Here is a 19,980-nt window from a genome sequence, read left to right as displayed (position 1 = left end):
GAAATCTGTATAGTATAGAGTAAAAGCACACAGGAGATTTCACGGGAAGAGACGAGATTTCACAGTCCATGATGCGTTTTTCATGGCTGTGAATTTGGTAGGGCCCAACCCATGGGAATACCTCTCCACCTCCTAAGCACAAGATGTACAGCAAAAATCTATAAATCAAAAATCTAAAAATCTTCTAAATCTATAGTAAAGGATTGAAATTCAGAGCTATTCCCCCCCCCCCTTCCCCCATAGTGCACACAGTGGTACAGTTACACCACTTACAACGATGAGGTACATTCTGCAGTTTCCTTACTGCGATAAGCCTACAGTCCTAGTAAGGTTCGGTTTTATCTGGTTATTTTTCATGCTGAGCCATTGTCTTTACTGGAAGAATAGCTGCAGGAACAGCAAACTATTAGATAATATTTGAGAAAACAAAATTTTTAACTCTCAGGCCAATGTGGGCAAGTTGCACCAGTTTAACTTAAAATGGTTTTTAAGCCCATCCAGTTACAACTGGTACAAACCCATGTGGAAACTCTTACTTCAGTCAAAGAAGGGCAACGTTGATAAATACAAAGCAACGCACATTGGAAAACATAATCTCAACTATACATATAAAATGATGGGGTCTAAATTAGCTGTTACCACTCAAGAAAGAGATCTTGGGAGTCATTGTGGATAGTTCTCTGAAAACATCCACTCAATGTGCAGCGGCAGTCAAAAATCATTAAGGAATCATTAAGAAAGAAATAGATAATAAGACAGAAAATATCATATTGCCTTTATATAAATCCATGGTACACCCACATCTTGAATACTGCATGGAGATGTGGTCACCCCATGTCAAAAAAGATATATTGGACTTGGAAAAGGTTCTGAAAAGGGCAACAAAAATGATTAAGGGTATGGAACAGCTTCCATATGAGTAAAGATTAATAAGACTGGGACTTTTCATCTTGCAGAAGAGACGACTAAGGAGGGATATAATAGAAGTCTATAAAATCATGACCGGTGTGCAGAAAGTAAATAAGGAAGTGTTATTTTCTCCTTCTCATAACACAACTAGGGGTCACCAAATGAAATTAATGGGCAACAGGTTTAAAACAAACAAAAGGAAGTATTTCTTCACATCGCACAGTCAACCTGTGGAACTCTTTGCCAGAGGATGTTGTGAAGGCCAAAACTGTAAGAGGGTTCAGAAAAGAACTAGATAAATTCATGGAGAATAGGTCCATCAATGGCTATTAGACAGGATGGGCAGGGATGCCTCTTTGCCAGAAGCTGAGAATGGGTGACAGGGAATGGATCACTTGATGATTACCTGTTCTGTTCATTCCCTGTGGAGCACCTGGCATTGTCCACTGTTGGAAGACAGGATACTGAGCTAGACAGACCATTGGTCTGACCCTGTATGGTCGTTCTTATGTTCTTATTTTGGTTTGGTGTAAACTGTTCCCAGTCAACTGAAGCTAAACTGGAAAAGCCCCTCTTCAACCAGCGTCCACATAGGGGTTTGAACAGGTTTAAGTAAATTGGTTTACACCGTAGGTGCCACTTTCCCACGTAGCCAAGCCTTCCACTGTGAGTATTTGAACCAAAAACCTGGCTCTAAGAGTAACAGTCAGCCAACTGGGGAGCAGAAGCATCCCACGTAGCCAATCCAAACTAACCAGCACTTCGCACAGTTTGAATATGTGCACTGAACAGCTTGGGAAGAATAATTCCCTGAAAATATTCCACAAATTTCCATTAACATTAGTCAGTTACAAGCTGTTCAGGGACACTTTGCAAACAGAAAGGAGGCAAAGTTCACTTTAGAGCAGTATCTCTTCCAAGTTACACACCCAGTTCTGGTTCTTTTTTTGTTGCAATAAAGAACAAGCACAGAGTGTGCACTGGGCACGCATTGATTATTCATTTCTTTCACCCCATCATCACGTTGTCAATTGTCACCAGATTCAAACTCTGCCTTTGCCTCTTCCTACAGCTTCTAGACTCTCCCCTGCCAGGCTACTTCCCTCCAGGCTTTCCCTGCTCAGTTGCTTTGTCATGTGGGATAGGAGAACCATGTGCCTGTTCTGCATTGACCCTCCTTGGGTTGTTTGCTGTCTGGGCAGCAAGGCCCTGATCTAGCCAAGCACTCATGCATGTGAATGCTCCCACTGGCTTCAGTGGGAGCGGGCATGGGTTTAAAGCGAAGAACATGCTTAAGTGTGTTGCTGGATCAAGGCCACTCCACTTGACCAGGAGAACTGGTGAGGTCTGCCAATGGAATCTGTCCTGCTCTCCGGGGATTACCCGGAACTGGAGGGCTAAGAGAAGTGGCTCCATGAACATTACTCCGGAGAAGCCACCATTAAGGCTTATATTATCGTTATGAACTGGTGAGTTTGTATCAGTGCAACACTGCCCTCTGTGGGATGGAACCAGAACTGCTCCGCTGTGCATGTCTCAGGCCCTTTACCACCAGCAGCTAAGTGAGATTCCTCCGACTCTAGTCCATGTGGAAAGGGCTGCTGCTCTTGGAGATGGAGGCCAGAGCCTCAGAGGTGCCTAACTCCCACTGAAATCAAGAGAACCTGGGCCTGATTTCAAGTCCCACTGCAGCTGGTACCAAGGGTTTGCTACAATCAACCATGAAAAAGGGATCAAGAAGGGAGGTTACAGTGTCAGGGTAGGGGGCAGGTGTGCTAAGCAGTTGCAATGGCAGCTCATGCCCTTCTAGCTGTGCTTAGGGCGGGTGCCTATGTCTGCTGTGCATTTACCTGTCCCTGTTCAGTCTCATCCTGGGAGACCCAGTCTCATCAGGGATGCTTCAAAATTCCCCTCAACTCCTTGCTTAATCTCTCTTATCAGAGACAAACAATGTGAGGGATTTTATTTACTGGCCATCTGCATTATCATTGCAGTAGAATGGCACGAGGCAACCGCCCTGACTTTGGGCAGGGTCTGGGACACTCCGGATGGGAAAAAAACAAACACCTCCACCCGCAGCTTCCATTCACGGACAATGGTCCAAATGCAGCCCCGGCCAAAGCAGGCACGCCTCCTGCTGACATCAAAAGGAGATGAATCCCATGGTGTCCCACATGAATCTGATCCACTCAGGATTGGTGCCTGAGAAGCCAGCGATGCTTTCCACACATGAGCTCACTAGTATAGTCTCAGGTTGCACCAATGCCTCCCCTTTCACACTCTCCTAGCTCCTGCTGGCTGGTAAAAACACATCTGTCTGTGCCACATTCTCCAGTACCTAGGACACATCTGTGGCCTGATGCTCTCTCCTGACTTAAATCCTCTAGTCATCTAGCCTGCATGGGCACTCAGGAGACAGTGTCCCAGGACAGGCTCAATGAGGAGGGCAGTACATGCCCTACAGTGGCTCTACCGATCATCACGTCTGCAGCGTCTCAGCAGCCACACCGCACTGGCTATGTTCCCAAATCCTGCCCCAGAACTCCAAGCCCTGCTCAGGCATACAGTGGGGATGCTCCCAGGGTGTTAAACAGCTCACAATAGAGCTGTCCTTACCAGAGGGAGGCTGGAAGCCGTCCATATCTCTAGGCCACAGAGGGAGCCTGAAAATGGCTTTCAGCACTGAAGGCACCGATTACAGAGCTAAGGCCCACAGTTTCTCCTTGCCCTCTGCTAGCACCTTCCATCCCAGCAGCTCAGTGCACACTACAAACCTTAATAATCTGGCATCACGGTGAGGCAAGTCAGCACTATTGCCAGGTTACACATGGGGAAACTGAGGCACAAATGGTTTGGTGACTTGCCCAAAGACAGTGACACACCTGAGTCTAGAACCCAGGAGTTCAGACTCCCAGTGTCCTGTTCTAGCTGCTAGGGCACACTCCTGCCCCATAACTGTTGGGAACATTTACCTCATGATGACCACGCAGCATAAAGCACACTGCTACCAACACCCAGGCACCACGAGATGCAGCAATGGGGTGGAATCAAATTCCCCTCAGATTTGTGCGGGGTGGAGATGACAAATCAGGAGCATGTCTCCCTCCATCCAGGAATCTGCTCCACCCAACAGGCACAGGGGGACCAACTGAGACCCACAGTAGTGTAAGCAGGTACCACTCCATGGACTCCATTAGAATTGTGCCTGCTTACACCACGTCTGAATTTGTCCCAGGCACATTGCAGCGGCGTGTCATGCTGCAGAGGAAAACACGTAAGGAGTGAGAGGACTGGTGGGCTTGGATCTCATAGGCCCCTGGGTGATAATGCCGTCGGTGCTGTGTCAAGGCTGAGGGCATGGTGCAGGGAGGGTCCTTCTCTCTGCTAGCGAGCTGTGAGATACCCATGGGCCTGCTAGGAAACTTTGTCACGCAGAGAATGGCGCAGCAATAACCTTCCTCCCAGGTGTTCAGCAGGGAGGGGAGAAGTGGACAGACAGCAGGGATGGAGAGAGGAGGAGATGGAGAGGCACAGACAGAGTGATGGGGGAGAACAAGACACATAGGACACAGAGCAGGGCTGGATTCAGGTGATCCTGTGCCCTGGGCACACTATGGCTCATGGTTGCACCCTCCAAGCCCATGCTATGGCCCCATCCAGCACTTCCAATGGCAGAAAGTCTGTCCCCTCCCATACAGCCAGAGACATCAGCATTGAGCCTCTTGCTTCTCCAAGGCGTGGCAGCAAAAGGGGTCCCCCACAAAAGGAGACAGGGGTAGTGGCAAAGAGCCTCCCAGCTCTGACCCTGATGCTGGGCTGTATCTGCTGGGGTGGGTAAGCCAGCCTGCTGCACCCTACTCTTCCAGCCACACTCAGACCCCTCCAGTGGGGTGGCCCCCCAACTCTTCCAGGTGTAGCTACCATCCTATTGGAGATGCATGGGGCAGCTGCCCCCTAGAGCGATCACATCAGGCTCTCTGCAGACTCAGGTAGAAAAAACTATTATTTTTCAGTGCAAATTAAGATTCTGATCACATCACATGAGTCCAGGAGCTGGGGTTCCTGGCACAGCCTATAGTGCCTTTGCCTTAATCTGGACTTGGCAGAAAGTGAGAAAGGGAGTGTGAAGCACACAGAGAGGGGAAGAGAAACCAGTGTAGAGTGTGGGTGCATCTGGACACTGGGCAGGGGCTGCAGACGCCTGAGAAACCCTCAGCATCACAAGCCTTGGGAGCAGAGAGCCCAGTTTTACTGACTGCTAGCCGCAGACACACAAGACCACGCCAGGCCCTGATTTCTGTCCCTGATGCTGAACACTGGAAAACAAATCTTCCATGCTGTGGGAAATTATGACATTTCAAAATTTGTTTTGTTCCAAATCGGACCAAAACATTGACATTTTTCAGGGAATGGAAATGCCAAAAATGTTTGATTTGGAAATGTTGAATCATTTTGTTTCGCTATGGTAAAAACACTTTGTTTAGATAATGTCAAAACAAATACATTTCTTAATATGTCAGATACTATTAAAATGCTATTACAATTAATCATATCAACATTGAAACAAAAGGAAATGAACTGATAAAACGGAAATGAAACAAGAACATGAAAACCATTTGTTCTCAATTCAATCCTTTCCTGTCAAAAACGTCCCTGAAATCAACTTGTTCTCACATGATGTTTTCAAGTTCAACAAAACTGCATTTGCCAGTGGAAAACTGCTCCGTTGGAAACTGTACGCCCAGCTCTACTGAAAACCTACTAGCTGCCTTCCCTCCTCAGCCTGGAGCTGAGACAGACTAAGCAGATGCATGTTGCTCTGCATGGGAGCTCTGGGTCTGCCATACTCAACCAAGCGTCTCGCTCACCCTGCTCAGAGCCACCCAAGCACATGGGCTTGAGCTTGTGGAAAGGGTCCTGGCCCCAAGCCACCGAGGGAGAGGAGGGTGGGAAAGGGACTCCACGGGCAGCTCAGCTGGTGAAATCCTCTCCCCTTTGCTCTTCACAGCCCTCAGCCAGCCAGCCTGGGGAGGATTCTTACTATGAAAAATTACCTGGGGAAGTGCTAGAGCTGGCTCCTTCAGTTCGTCCCTGATAGCCTACCCGTCTCTGAGCCCATCCATCAAGCAGAGGTGGCAACCTGCATGGCCTGGCCCCAGGCGCCAGCCTGATGGATGGGGGCTCTAACCTCAGGCTATTTTAGACAGCAGAAAAAAAAACCCAGCATGTTCATCGAGGCTGGGTCTTTTTTCATCACGTTGGCACCCCTGGAAATGTTCTCAGAGCCAAGACAGGAGGAAGAGCCAGGGCAGAGAGACCTGCTGACATCCTGGCTGCCCCTTCTAGGGAGCCCAACTGCTGCTAACAACATAGCAGCCTCTTCTTCATTACAGACCCCTCTTGCTGCCTGGGGGTAGTGGTGCTGCTCCCTGGCATGAGGAGAAATGGACTGTGGAGCCCTGGGGCTAAGGGGCAGGACAGAAGAAGAGTCTCCATAACAAGGCATGGTCTCTGCATGGCAGCCTAGAGACCCTCAAGGGAAACCCCTGCCTCCTAATGCGGGTGGCAGCCAGGCAGGGACCCAGAAACAGTCCAGGGATTCTCAGGATCGAGCCCTGCTCTCCAGCCCTCCTGTCAGCAGTATATAGGGAGCTGCAGGAAAGGGCCCTTTCTGAACCACAGCTGATGGAGATGTGCAGCAGGCTCCCCAGCAGTCAATAGGGCTTTGCCAGATCACAACAGCTGAGGGTCAGGCCCGTGGAGTCCCTCAGGGGAAACTCCAGCTCCAAAAGACACATGCTGGCAGCATGGGGCTAAGGAGAGAGCCTCTCTCCTGGAACCAAGTATGGTAGCACAGAGTTGCCTGACAGAGACTCTCTCTCAAGCCTGGACACCAGGGGTGCTGGCACCTTTGGGTGAGACCCTGAATACTGAACATGGGTGGAGGTGTCATGCGGGCCCAGGGGAGAGACTCCAGATCCTGATCACAGAAGCTGGTGGGGCAGGGACCCACTGGGAAGATCCCCAGGCCTGAAGAGAGCTCCTCAAGAAGGAGTCCCATTCCCAAACTCAGGTGTCAGCTACACAGGGGCACTTTGGGGAGACACCCAAACATAGGGGTCAATGGCCAGGCTTCGTCCCTGCCAGGCAACTCAGAATTTCTATTTTCTAGGGGATCCACCAGGCAGGCTCTCCATCAGGCTTCCTATTAACCTGAGGCAGGAGTGCTTGGGCTCCTCCTGCTGTGCCAGGGTATGAATATGCTGCAACCGGGAGGTGGAACAAAAATCTGGCTTGAGTACTAGCAGCAGTGTAGCCATGGCAGCACAGGGGGCGTCAGCCCGCGTATGAATGTATGGCGCTAAGCAGGGCTGTATAGCTCGTGCTGCAGCAACTTCCCTGTTGTTGTTACTTGAGCTAATTTCAGTCAGCATGCAGTGCACAGGGCCTAAGGATATGTCTGCCTCCAGTGGGGAAGGCTTGGGGGCTGCTGCCGAATAGGAAGCAGGCTGCAAATATGCTACACAGCTCTGGCACACATCCCCGGCTTCAGAGGGGTATGGCAAGGCTGCCAATGGTTCCACACAACCTTGCCCAGGCCCCACTCTCTAAACCTCATTCTGAGCTGGAAAGGGTCCATCCTCCAGCATGCCCGCTCCTGGCTGGACTCCGCTTCTGGCCCCTCCATGGGAGGGGAAGAGCAGGACTGAGCACAGCAGGGCTGCATTTTCGTCTGTCTCGTTGCCTCCAGTGAACTCCCCAGTAACCGGATCAGCTATTTTCAGTGAAAAGTGTCTATTTCTTGGCAATCTCCCTGGAAGATGGAAGACTCTAAGAAGCTCAGGAGAGGATGTTCAGGCTGGGAAAATGGAATCATCAGAAGGAGCAGGAGCCCGTGGATGGATATTTAAAGGTGTCATCTCTTTTCTAATGGGCCCAATCCATGCACAGAACTCTCACTGACCTCCATGGGCATTTTGCATGTACAGATCTTGCAGGATTGCGGCCAAAGTTACTGATCCTGCCCCCCCAACCCTTCTTTTCTGCCCCAAACACCCCAAAGGTAAACAGAGCAGCTGAAATCCTGGCTCTCCCGCAGAACACAGTATGGCTCCCCCATCTGCCAGTCTGCACTCGGTGTTCTCCTTGCAATGCATGTGGGATCCAGAGTACGTGCGGCAGGAGAGCTGGGAAATAGCCAAGAACAATTTTTATAGAGAACACATGGCAGCACCAGCCTCCCGTCCTGGTCTCCATCTTGGATGGGAGCCCATAGGGGCCCTGTTATTTAGGCTCTAGAGGACTGATAGCTGGGGTGAGGCTAATTCCACAGAACAGTGCTGCCCTGATGCTGGCTGTGGTGAGGCAGGATAGGTGCCCTCATCAGAATATAGAATCCAGCCTCTTCCTCCCCAACTGGTGCCAAGAGAAATGGCAGCAGAACACCCCACCCAAGGGAGCCAGATCACTCTGGAAGTTGCTCCCACAGACTCAACGAGTCACAAGGAGCTTACCCACTCTGCCTGTAGGGCTGTACAATGTGTAAGATGCTCACAATCTGATCTGGGTGCAAAGAATGATCTATTCCTAGGCCAGTGGGGAGCTGGACTGTCGCAGACGTCAGTGTTCCACGGAACAGCAATGGCTGCCCTTGCTGCTGGTGGGGGATCCAGGTACATCAGTTAACAGCTGGAGCAAGAGGAAGAGTCTAGAGCTGGGTTCTCAGCTGATGTGTCAGGGCGTGGGACCACCCAAGCCCTTCCCAGATTGCCACATCACCTGCCACATCACCGATCCAATTGGGCTGGCTCCTCCACCTCATAAGTGCACAAAGCTGTATGTATGAATAAAAACCACAAGTGCTGAGCCAGACTGGGAGCTTGATCCTGCACTGATGAGAGCACTGCTAGGCCCCTCCAGTTACTCCTGCCTCAGAGCAGAAGCAGAGGGGAAGTGAGGTCCGGTGGCTTTGACACTAGCATGGGAGGCATGAGACCTGGGTTCTATGCCTGTCTGTGTTACTGATTGGCCACAGGACCCTGGGCAAGGCACCTTCTCTCTCTCCGTACCTCCGCTGCACCCTCCCTCCATTTAGATCAGAAGCGCTTTGTAGCAGGGACTGTCTCTCCCTAAGTGCACAGTGGGACTTCTAGGGGCTACTACAACACAAAGAGTGGCCACAGAGAGGAGTCTGGGGCCTCAGCATGGTGGAGGTCGGATTTAGGTCAAACTTCCCTCAGTTGTGTCCTTGCTCCTCCCTTTCATTACCCTGCAACAAGGGCGAGGGAGTCGCTGTGGCTCAGAGTGGGGTTACAGCTACTCCTGAACCCTGCACTCACAGGCAGCCTCTGCTCATGCTCGCACTGGGCACAACCCCCCTTGTGCACCACGCAAGGACGGGGTGGGTCAAGCCTACTTGCTCTAAGAGTGTGTGTAGGGGTGGAGCCTGTATTACTTAGAGCACCAAGAGACTGGGATCAGTTCTCAGGTCCTCAGCTAGCTCAGAAGACGTTACCTAACCTGGCTGAGCCTTAGCTTCCATCTGCAGTGAGGGTCTTGTGGCTAAAGCACTGGGCTAGTCCCCAGCTCAGCCGCTGAGTCAGTGTGTGACCATGAGGCGGTCACAGCTCCTCTCTGCCTCTGGCAAACTGGGAATAAGGCCACACGGGGTGCTGGAGGCAAGGCTGACCTTTCCAGGTCATTGAGGTCCTTGGCTGAGAGATGCTCCAGGAGTGCATAGGGCTATCGCCAGGAGAGCACATGTGGTGAGAACAGGATAGACAGAGGTCCTGAGAGGGAGGGGATACCATAAATCAGCTGATCTGGAGGGACCCACTCCTGTCTTTGGAAGACTGGTCCCTATTCCTCCACAATCTGCCCCTGATTGTATGCAACAGAACTGCCTGTATTTAAATAGAGCTGCAGCATGGCAGGAATAGAGGCTACTCAACTAACTGCATGCAAGAGGCACCCACCATTCTGAGCTTGGGCAGCACCCTACTGCCCCTCCCCTGCCCCCCAGACCATTGTCCCTACGGGGCTTGTCCTGAGGCTGTCCCCACGACACCTCCCGGATTTGCACTGAGTCACCGTTTGCTGGGCCACAAGACGCAGCAGCCTTCAAGCACCGGGTGACACAAGTCAGCTGCATAAACATACCCAGGCAAACTGGCCCCCAGAGGACCTGTCGGACAGGCTGACATTGATGCTCTGCCCTTCGCACCATCTACTTTATTTATCCCCTTCCTGCACAGGCTGGAATTTGGCTCCTGGATCCCCCGGTAGCTCTGAGTCCCAGTATCTTGCCCTACCACCCCTTCTGCTTTCTCCCCTTCTCTCGCCCTCTACCCCCTCATGGTTGGCACCATTTCCCTCAACAGCACCTCCTTCTGGGAGGAGACTGGCACAGCTGCACTGTCTCATCCCTCCTGCTAAGCGCCTTCCAGTAACCAAGCAGCTACAGTGACGTGAAGTTGGTCTAAGAGCACTCACCTGATGCCAACAGGGTAGCGCGTGCGTATGTGCTGGGGGAATGGTACGCAGTATTTATCCTGCTGACAGGCAACCTGGGTAGTGGTGGCGTTATGGACATGGCTGGGTAGCTTTCCTTAGAACTGGTCAGGGAAGGGCACTGTTTCCATTGCTCTGAGCTCCCCAGACAAGCTCTAGCTGGATTGCTCAGCGCACAAGAGCCTGACGTGTGTCCGGACATCCCACTTTGCTGCCTCCTCTTCCACCTGTTTTGCTCCCTCTCCAAGCCAAATTCAGTAAGTGAAACTCCATTTTGTGCAGCCACGGCTGACTCCCAAGTCCTCTTTTTAGCTCCCTTGTCCTATATCCTCCCCCATCGTCCCTCCCCAAATATATGCACTGAGGAGAAAAAAAGATGGATTCTAAAGCACCAGCCTCCAGTACCGGCCTAACAGACAGCTATCTGGCAGGGCAGATTTTCAGGGGACCTCCACTGCCATCTAGGCACCTGAACAAGTAGCCAGAGTCTCAAGCGCTGTGCATGCTGGGGACTGGGTTCTTTGGGAACTCTAGCTCCTGAGGCCGTCCACACAGTGAGGAGAAGCCAGCCCCCCTTCTAAAGTGCTGCATGCATTCCCAGAGGAACAGAGCTTTAACCAAGAGCAAGTACACTAAACTGGGAGGAGTGGTAGATACGCTGGAGGGTCGGGATAGGACACAGAGGGACCTAGACAAATTAGAGGATTGGACCAAAAGAAATCTGATGAGGTTCAACAAGGACAAGTGCAGAGTCCTGCACTTAGAACGGAAGAATCCCATGCACGGCTACAGACCGAATGGCTAGGCAGCAGTTCTGCAGAAAAGGACCTAGGGGTTACAGTGGACGAGAAGCTGGATATGAGTCAACAGTGTGCCCTTGTTGCCAAGAAGGCCAATGGCATTTTGGGATATATAAGTAGGGGCACTGCCAGCAGATCGAGGGACGTGATCGTTCCCCTCTATTCGACATTGGTGAGGCCTCATCTGGAGTACTGTGTCCAGTTTTGGGCCCCACACTACAAGAAGGATGTGGAAAAATTGGAAAATGTCCAGCGGAGGGCAACAAAAATAATTAGGGGACTGGAACACATGACTAATGAGGAAGGGCTGAGGGAACTGGGATTGTTTAGTCTGCGGAAGAGAAGAATGATTGGGGATTTGATAGCTGCTTTCAACTACCTGAAAGGGGGTTCCAAAGAGGATGGATCTAAACTGTTCTCTGTGGTAGCAGATGACAGAACAAGGAGTAATGGTCTCAAGTTGCAGTGGGGGAGGTTTATGTTGGATATTAGGAAAAACTTTTTCACTAGGAGGGTGGTGAAACACTGGAATGGGTTACCTAGGGAGGTGGTGGAATCTCCTTCCTTGGAGGTTTTTAAGGTCAGTCTTGACAAAGCCCTGGCTGGGATGATTTAGTTGGGGATTGGTCCTGCTTTGAGCAGGGGGTTGGACTAGATGACCTCCTGAGGTCCCTTCCAACCCTGATAGTCTATGATTCTACAGCAGGAACATAATGAATGAAGTAACAGGCACAAAAATAACCTCTCATTTTGATAAACGACCCAGCCCCCAGATTTATTCACCAGGAGAAGGGGCCGCGGCCTCTCAGGTAGGCACCCACAGTAGTAAATACTTGACAAACTAAACCACAGTGTGAAATGCCCTCTAGTGGTAGTTTAATTATAAAAAGAAAAGGAGTACTTGTGGCACCTTAGAGACTAACCAATTTATTTGAGCATAAGCTTTCGTGAGCTACAGCTCACTGCATCCGATGAAGTGAGCTGTAGCTCACGAAAGCTTATGCTCTAATAAATTGGTTAGTCTCTAAGGTGCCACAAGTACTCCTTTTCTTTTTGCGAATACAGACTAACACAGCTGTTACTCTGAAACCAGTTTAATTATAACATCACTTAGGACTGGAAATTGCCTTATGGCTCTGGGGTAGTGGTGTCTATTAAGGGGACGTGGGAGGGGCTGTGTTTTTGGAGAGTAGGCTGGTGGATTGAATGCTGCCCGGCCACAAGCTCTGTGATTCTTTGCTCCGGCGCGTGTAGCAGTCACCACAGGAATCCTCATCTCATGGAATGGTAGGTTCCCTTCTTTGGCGACTCTAGCACTGGTAAAGGCAATACCTTCCAGCAGCCATGGTTTGGCCACACGTTGGAACCCAGCCGAACAACGTGCTGTCCATCCCTGCTGATGGGCCAGGACTGTGTGGCAGGCAACGGCTACAAGCGGCTGGCTCCCAGCTCTCTAACCACTTCTGCCCTGCTGTAGAAAGCACAGCTCTGGTGGCTGGTGCAGCGGGAGCCAGCTGCCTGCAGCAGAGAGGCAGCCAGCAGGGAGCGACTGCGGCTCTTTTTAATCTCCTGCCCAGCTGCAGCCGCAGGATAAGCATTCCCCCCACGGGCATGCCAATGTGCCCCCTTGACGGCTGAGAGGGGAGCTCAGTCTCCAGGGCCCACTCAGTCACTGGCCATTCCGTGAGACTGACAAGGAAGCCAGTCAGTGCCCACTGTACTGAGGGTGTTAGTGACGAGGCCAGGTGTCTTCCTAGAGACTTGACTGAGATCCACCAAACTTATCACACATAAAGCACCAAATGGACAGCAAATGGGAATGACCTTCAGTCACTGCTTCCTGGCCTGCATTCATCTCAGTAAGCCCATCCCCATGCCAGTTTGCCAAGCTAGTCAGAGCCTAGTTCTCGCCCCTTCCTAACTCTTGGTCATGCTTTACTACTTCCCTTTGCCAGCCAGCATCTCACCCTTCTCTAGGACAGCATAACACTAACGAACCTGCTTCAAGCGGAGCAGCAGGTCCACGGAAAGGAAGCGATGGCCAGAGAGAGTGAGCAGCATCTTAATAACACTGTGAGCAGCATCACATCTCATTGAAACATCATCTCCTGCCTGGGGCCAACATCACGGGCAAGTCTGCAATGCTCACAGCTCGGGGTGGCTGTGCTGGGGATCACATGCCCATGCATGAGTATGTCTGCCCCAGGGGACTGCACACCTGACTACATTACTACTACCGGGATTATAGGAGCACCAAGAGACCCTCACCTGAGATCAACACCCCACTGGGCCAGACACTATGTATTTGCACATAGGAAGAGACAGCTCTTGCCCTGAAGAGTCAGCACTCCAAACAGAGACAGAGAAAAGGTGGGAGGGGAAACTGAGGCACAGAGAGGGGCAGGGACTTGCCTAAGGTCACCCAGCAGCTCAGTGGCAGAACTGAGAATAGACCCAGGTCTCCAGAGTCCCAGCCCAGTGCTCTGTCCCCTGAACAGATGTTTGTATCTGTGTGTGTTAGACCAGCCTGCCCATTGGTGCGTGTGTGTTATAGCACATGGGTTGTATGTTCACATGCTACAGAACTGTCTGTGTGGGGCAGGGACACTCTCGTGCATGCATGTATCCAAGGACCCTGGGCATGACTGTATTCTAGGGATCAGTATCTCTATGCAGAAGCATATCAAAGACTCCATGCAGGGTGCTCATGTGCATGGATATATTTGTAAGAGCCCTGGGCATATGTGTGCAAGGGGTGGGGGTATGAGCTTAACACCATGTGTGTGCGCGGGTACAGGGGCTCTGTCTGTATCCAATGAAACCCGTCTGAATGCCTCTCGGAGAAGGGGGCTTGCCCGATTTGCAGATCCTTCCAATCAATGTTTTCCTATCAATGCTGGAGGCTCCCTGCATTTCTTCTCAGATTTGGAGAGGTTTCAGGTTTTTTGTTCTCCATAGTTAGATGTACAGAAGCACCGGATGAGAGTGAAACCCTTAGAGCTAAATTATGAATTATAAATTAGAGCCGTTATGCCTAAAAGGCTTACCCTTCCGTTCCATACACAAACAGAAAGCAGGGGGATGGATTACCATGGAACTAGCTGGGGAATCCTAGGACTGAATGGTCCCTGAGCCCAAATTCCTCTCACCCTTGCAGAGCGAGAAAGGCCTAAAGGGGACACTTTGACAGCCTGAATTCCCCCTGCCTCTGGAACAGAATGAGGTCTCCTGATGGAGCCATGAAGGGAAGCCCAGGACTGACTGGGCATGGGGAATGAAATCCCATCCTTGATTCAAACAGGGAGGTCTCGAGTGGGGCAAAGCTAGGTGCCTTGCGGGAGCAGGTATGGACAATACCAAGCCTCAGAAAGACAAACAGCTCACTCCCTCCTCCCAGCACCCTTCTTGCAATGAGCAGGAGGCAAAATCGGCATTTGATTCCCTCTGCTCCTTTTCCCCCTTCAGCATTTTGGAGTCTCTGTAATGCTGACAGGTTAAGTGGCCGACCATTTCATTAAGGACTTGATTTAGCTTCTCCCTCTCTCTCTCCCCCTCTCTGTGACTCCAATAAATCTGACTCTAATGAACAGGGACTAGTAGTGCTTTAAAAGAGATCGAGAGCTGCCACCGATCTGCCTGCGCGACAAACACACACACAGCGGAGAAGGGACACAGGGTATCTCACTGCAACATTCTAGCCATCACTGCTGCCAGGTCTCCCCCAGCCCTAGCCCCAGCCCCTCCCCTGGGCTCAGCGGAGATGGAAATATTTCCAAAACAAAGCCAAATATAATAAAAGCCAAGAGAGTCTTGTCTACTTACGAGCTGCTTCGTGGTGCATGATACTCACTGTCTGCTCCCTACAGCCGAGGCGGCTGGCGGGATACTTGACCTCTTCCTCTGTCCCCTCTCTTTGCCCAGCACGGACGGACCACGGCGTCTGTAGAAAGAGAAAGATCACCCCAGCCTTAGAAAATCAGCACCTGCTGTGACCAGAATCTTAAAGAAGCCGGCTGGCTCAGCCCCAGAACCACGGCAGGGAGCGAGCTGGTAAACACAGCCGCCTCTCGCTCGCTCTCAGATCAAGAAGCCGACACCGGGAGCTAGTACATTATACCCACCAAGGAGCAGTGACCTGCAGCTCACCAGTTTCTAGGTGGGGCTGGCAGCTAGACCCCAGGACTCACACTGTAGGCTTGTGGAGCAGGTGTCCCCTTCAAATTGTTTCTGCTGCTCTGTTTCCCCAATGGGGGGTGGGTTTGGGCTTGTTCTAACAAGAGGTGCATTAAAAGCCGGGGCTGGAATGGCTCAGTCAGAGACTTTGCCCTCTGGGCTGAAGATTTGAATTCAGCCCGGGGGGGGCAAGGACCAAAAGCCATGGCTGTTCGATGGCAATGTGAACTTGAGTTGGTAGGTCTCAACGCAGCCCCATGTGGGCAGGGGGCAGCAGCACAAAGGCCAATGAGCGAAAGGGTCGTGGAGACTGACCTGCCCTGGCACCCCCTATGGCAGAAGTGGGCAAACTACAGCCCGCGTGCCATGTCCGTCCCGCGGGACCGTCCTGCCCGGCCCCTGAGGTTCCAGACAGGGAGTCTAGCCCCCAGCCCTTCCCTGCTGCCCCCTCTCCCCTGCAGCAATGCCGCCATGCAGGCAGCGCTTTGGCCCGCCACTCCTGTCGGGCAGCACGGCAGCGTGGCTGGCTCCAGCATGGTAAGGGGGCGGGGAGCGGGGGGGTTGGATAAGGGGCAGGGGGTCCCGAAGGGCAGTCGGGGACGGGAGCAAGGGGCGGTTGGATGGGGCAGAGGTTCTGGGAGGGGCAGTCAAGGGATGGGGAGCAGGGGGAGTTGGATAGGGGGTGGGGTCCCAGGGGGCAGTTAGGGTCAGGGGTGTGGATAGGAGTCGTGGCAGTCTGGGGACAAGGAGTGGGGAGGAGGGGGGGTTGGATGGGGTGGGGTCCCGGGGGGTCCTGGGAGGGGGCGGTCAGGGGTGAAGGAGCAGGGGGGTTTGGATGGGTCAGGGGTTCTGAGTGGAGCAGGAAGTGGGAGTAGGTGGATAGGGGGCAGGGGCCAGGCTGTTTGGGGGGAGACAGCCTTCCCTACCAGGCCATCCATACAGTTGCACAACCCTGATGTGATCCTCAGGCCAAAAAGTTTGCCCACCCCTGCCCTATAGGATCCCTCCAAGCCAAGGCAGGGAGAGACTTGCAGTGCTGCTGCCTGCACTGTACCCGTCCTGGGACACACCACCCTGGAGCAGGTGCTGGCAGCAGCTTTCCACTCAGGAGATCTTTACGCAGTGGGAGGTGAGGAAAGCCCTTCCTCCGTGGGGCTACGGGACCGCACTGCCAATGAAGACATGAGCAGCAGCTTATGGGGGGAGGCACTGGGCTGCTTAAAGCAACATCTCCCATTACAAGAGTGGAAAAGGAGCGGCTGGAAGGAGCAGAGGCCACTGCTGCGGGGAAGGTCACACTGCATGACAGGCACTGCTATAACTGTGAGGCAGCTCACAATGCTCCGACAGGGCACTGCCTAGCCGGCTTCAGTGGGGCACTGCCACAGGGAAGCTCACACCGCCAGGGGCCCCGAGTCAGCTCTGTCAGGGCTCTGCCGCAGGGAAGCTCACACCGCGGGGGCCCCCTAGCTAGCTATGCCAGGGCACTGCCATGGGGAAGCTCACACCGCCAGGGGCCCCGAGTCAGCTCTGTCAGGGCTCTGCCGCAGGGAAGCTCACACCGCGGGGGCCCCCTAGCTAGCTATGCCAGGGCACTGCCATGGGGAAGCTCACACCGCCAGGGGCCCCGAGTCAGCTCTGTCAGGGCTCTGCCGCAGGGAAGCTCACACCGCGGGGGCCCCCTAGCTAGCTATGCCAGGGCACTGCCATGGGGAAGCTCACACCGCTAAGAGCCCCTAGAGGGCTTCAGTGGGGCACTGACACAAGGTAAATATTTGTAACTGGCTTGATGTTGTGCTCTACAACAAGCACTTTTCTCTCTGGCAGGGGGAGGGTGAGAGATTTAGGGCAGGCCATCACCTCCTCACACATTATCCCAGTCTCCAGAGCCCAGACCTAATGGGGGAAGAGCCAGGAAGAAATACCGCAGGATTGGTGCGGCTGGGTACCTCAGATGGATCGAGCTTTGTCCAGTGTGTACGAATCACTGCTCCAAACCCTCAGGCTGCAGTCCTTGGCCATGTGAAATATAACTGAAAAAACCCATCATCCCTGCTCATGAATGCAAGTCAGTAGTGACCCTACTACCACGCCAGCTTCACAGAGGTCAGCATGGTGAAGAGCTGCTGCTCTGGGTCTGGGACAGCTGAAGGTCGTAGAGACTAGCTGGAGTGCTCTAAGCACTCCAGACCCACATCCTGCTTGTAACACCAGGGCCCCGCAGCATTGGGAAGGGAGCCGCTGCGATGGCTGCAGTTTTGCTCTTGCACTAACCAGGGCAGCCCAGGATCTGAAGCTCTGTGCAGAGAACAGCTGGAGCAGCTGCAGCTCTGATCCCTGCAGCAGCCAGAAGATGCCAGAAGCTGCAGTGCTCAGGGTGGGACAGCAGAGCATGCAAAGTTTTGAGCCTGAAGGCACTGGGGAATGCAGCCCTGGGCATGGCTGGGAAAGCTGGAAACATTGGCAGTTCCTGCCCAGTAACCACCAGATGTGCCCCAAACCTCTTCTATCAGGAGAATATAAACCCCATGAGTTAAAAAGGTAATTAAACATAGGGTTTGGGGTTTTTTTATAATAAACCTCTTTAAAATTAAATTTAAAAATATGGCAACCTCTGTTAAAGCCTAAATTTATTATAATCTATTACAATAATTTAAATTAATTACAAAAAATACTATTAACCACTACATGCTTGCTGCTAAGTTTTAAAGAAAGCCAGACCACTGGACTGGGGGAAGTCACTGGGTATGTCCCTGGAACCAGTTTTTTGAAGTGCTAAACCAGCTTTTGAGAACAATAGCCTCTTCTGCAGGTGCAGAGAGAATAGTTTCTTAATTTCAGTTTATTCAGCTAGTTCAGATGAATGATTAGTTCTTTTAAACCAACTATGAATTGAAAAAGGAGGAAAGCTTGTTGTCCTCTTCCATTCTATAAACAACTAGCTGTGAGAGGAAGAGATCTATTAGTTCTAAAATCCTGAAGGACAGGGTCACCAGAAACAATCTGTTCAATTCATTCACTACAGATAGTACTTCCTTTGTTTAATAAATCAATTAGTTTTAAATGGAAAACAAAAACTTGTTTTGATAATTTTTTCCCCCTCTTATGTATCCAGCACTTAATAGTTTTAATTGAATAAAACTACCTTGAGATGCTATTTTTGGTGTATTTTTAATTGACTTTGAATTTCCACCCAAACAGAGCTTGACACAAATCCCAAGTAAAAACTGAATCATCTAGTAAATGAGAAATGCATCATTCACCATTTTCTAACATAAAAAAATTCAAAAATTCAGAATCTAAATGAAGGTAAGCTATATAATTGCTACAGTGTCTCCTCCTGGCTAGCAAAAAGAAGCACCATATTTAGGGTAAAGGACTATTTTTAGTTGCAAACAACATGTTTTAATGGTCACCAGCTAGTCAGAATCAACCATTCTTTAGGAAAATAATTAAGTACAAATGCAAAACATGATTAAAATAAATTATTTAAATCAAGGCTTCCTGCTTGCTGATTTAAGTCATGGTTTAAACTTGTGATTTAAATTGCTTTGATTTAAAAAAACAACCCATCCATACCTGGCAGAGCATTAAAGGATCTTACACTTAACACATCTGGTGTGTATAAGCAAGCTCTGTAGCCAGTCCACAGCTGGTACAGGACCATGAGGGAGAGTGCAAGGCTATATACTGACAGGTTTCAGAGTAACAGCCGTGTTAGTCTGTATTCGCAAAAAGAAAAGGAGTACTTGTGGCACCTTAGAGACTAACCAATTTATTTGAGCATGAGCTTTCGTGAGCTATAGCTCACTTCATCGGATGCATACCGTGGAAACTGCAGAAGACATTATATACACAGAGACCATGAAACAATACCTCCTCCCACCCCACTCTCCTGCTGGTAATAGCTTATCTAAAGTGGTCATCAAGTTGGGCCATTTCCAGCACAAATCCAGGTTTTCTCACCCTCCGCACCCCCACACACAAACTCACTCTCCTGCTGGTAATAGCCCATCCAAAGTGACCACTCTCTTTAAAATGTGTATGATAATCAAGGTGGGCCACCTCCAGCACAAATCCAGGTTCTCACCCCCCCCCCCACCCCTCTCCAAAAACCACACACACAGACTCACTCTCCTGCTGGTAATAGCTTATCCAAAGCGACCACTCTCTCTACAATGTGCATGATAATCAAGGTGGGCCATTTCCAGCATAAATCCAAGTTTAACCAGAACGTGGGGGGGGGGGGTTAGAAAAAAACAAGGGGAAATAGGCTACCTTGCATAATGACTTAGCCACTCCCAGTCTCTATTTAAGCCTAAATTAATAGTATCCAATTTGCAAATGAATTCCAATTCAGCAGTTTCTCGCTGGAGTCTGGATTTGAAGTTTTTTTGTTGTAAGATAGCGACCTTCATGTCTGTGATTGCGTGACCAGAGAGATTGAAGCGTTCTCCGACTGGTCCATGAATGTCACAATTCTCGACATCTGATTTGTGTCCATTCACTCCTTTACGTAGAGATTGTCCAGTTTGACCAATGTACATGGCAGAGGGGCATCGCTGGCACATGACGGCATATATCACAT

General features: G+C 51.1%; 1 protein-coding gene across 1 annotated transcript in view; it reads right to left on the bottom strand.

Annotated features, from left to right (window-relative positions):
- The window catches only part of FRMPD3 (FERM and PDZ domain containing 3), a 153,314-nt gene that overhangs the window by 62,464 nt on the left and 70,870 nt on the right, over positions 1-19,980 (bottom strand). The window contains exon 2 of the mRNA XM_084639524.1: positions 15,070-15,159. The gene's annotated coding sequence lies outside the window, so the exon portion shown is untranslated. The remainder of the gene's footprint in view (positions 1-15,069; positions 15,160-19,980) is intronic.

The sequence above is a fragment of the Lepidochelys olivacea genome (assembly GCF_965140295.1).
Source record: "Lepidochelys olivacea isolate rLepOli2 genome assembly, chromosome: 9".
Taxonomy (NCBI): domain Eukaryota; kingdom Metazoa; phylum Chordata; order Testudines; family Cheloniidae; genus Lepidochelys; species Lepidochelys olivacea.
The sequence above is the reverse complement of the archived record's forward strand: the minus strand, read 5'-3'. Positions and strand labels throughout refer to the sequence as shown.